Source organism: Macrobrachium rosenbergii, chromosome 23 (genome assembly GCF_040412425.1).
Source record: "Macrobrachium rosenbergii isolate ZJJX-2024 chromosome 23, ASM4041242v1, whole genome shotgun sequence".
In the NCBI taxonomy this organism is placed as follows: Eukaryota; Metazoa; Arthropoda; class Malacostraca; order Decapoda; family Palaemonidae; genus Macrobrachium; species Macrobrachium rosenbergii.
The window spans coordinates 4,461,104-4,462,506 of NC_089763.1; positions in this window are offsets into that span (position 1 = coordinate 4,461,104).

Sequence of the window (1,403 nt, forward strand, 5' to 3'; positions counted from 1 at the left end):
ATTGATGCAGTAGCGGTGTTGCAATGCATAAAAAAGACACCCGCCATGACAAAGATATGGCATCTTAAGGAGGCTTTTGTTGCATGAATCAGCAGGATATCAAATGGCCATGATTAGGTGAGAGTACTCTTTGGCTGCTATATTAAAGGCAACCTGAAGGCAAAACAAGGACAAAAAAGCAGCTTCTGCTGCTAGTTATGAAGTACATGATGAAACGAGCATTAGAATCATACCACTCAAGGACCTTCTATCATCATCTAAAATGAAGAAGGGGCTTTGTGAACTTCTAGCTAAAGCTTTGTTGGAGCACTTCAAAGGATCCATGAAGCAAGTAGTGGTTGCTTACAACACATTAGTGAATACCAATTCTCCTCATACCATTAAAGATTTCAAAGTGCATGGGCATGAGAAGTCCGACACCTTAATTCCTCTTCATGTCCTTAACAGCCTACATGACAACATATTCAAAGAAAGCCATGTGCGATCCCCTGATACGGATGTGTTCATTTTCTTGATTGACCTTGCCTCCAATGATCACCTTGTCACTCTCACTCAACTCAAGTTTTGCACAGGTGTAGGTGCAAAGTACAGAGAATTAGATGTAAGGTCATGTGCTCAGGTAATTGGTTAGTGGAAGGCCCAGGGTCTTATAGACCTGCACAACTTCTCCCACAACTGGTTGGGGCGGAAAGTTTGTTGGAATTTCAAAGAATAGCCTGGCTGATTCCTATCTTTCTCTTGAAGGTGATGATCCCATCATTGATTGTTTCTGCAGCCTTAGTGACAGAGCTTTGCCATTCAAAGTTGGTGGATGGACAACTGTCACGAGAAGTTTGAGTGCTGGAAACATTTGTCTGCCAAGTGTGTTCAGCAAGAGGTCCAACAACACAGCCTGCTCTTCGATGGGAGCTCTTCAGATCAAAGAATCTTGAGGCTAAGATACTCCCTCCCACTTGCACTACTCTGTTGCCCCATGTTGTGTGATCCAACTTCATATGCATGAGAGACAAATCTTATGTTTCTCCAAATCCACGTCTTCCTCCTTTGGAAAAGAATGAATGGTTGCTTCATGACGAAGTTTACATACCATTGAAACGTCCAACTCCCCTGCTCCCTGTACAGTTCTGAAGCTTGTAAAATGTTGATGCCAAACATTATGCAAAGGAGATTGCTCCTGAACCAAGATCAAATTATCCTGCACTCCTCTTTGCAAATGTTTTACTTCTGGCTGTGACAACTTCTCTGACAGCCGAATGCAAACCGATGAAGATGAGGATGACACTGAACTTTGAATCTGTAAATTTATAGCTTTTATTTCATAAGCACATTGAACAAACCTACAGTGATCTTACTTTTTAGCATAGGTATACATGCATATTCCGAATTTTTCTCTTATATCATAT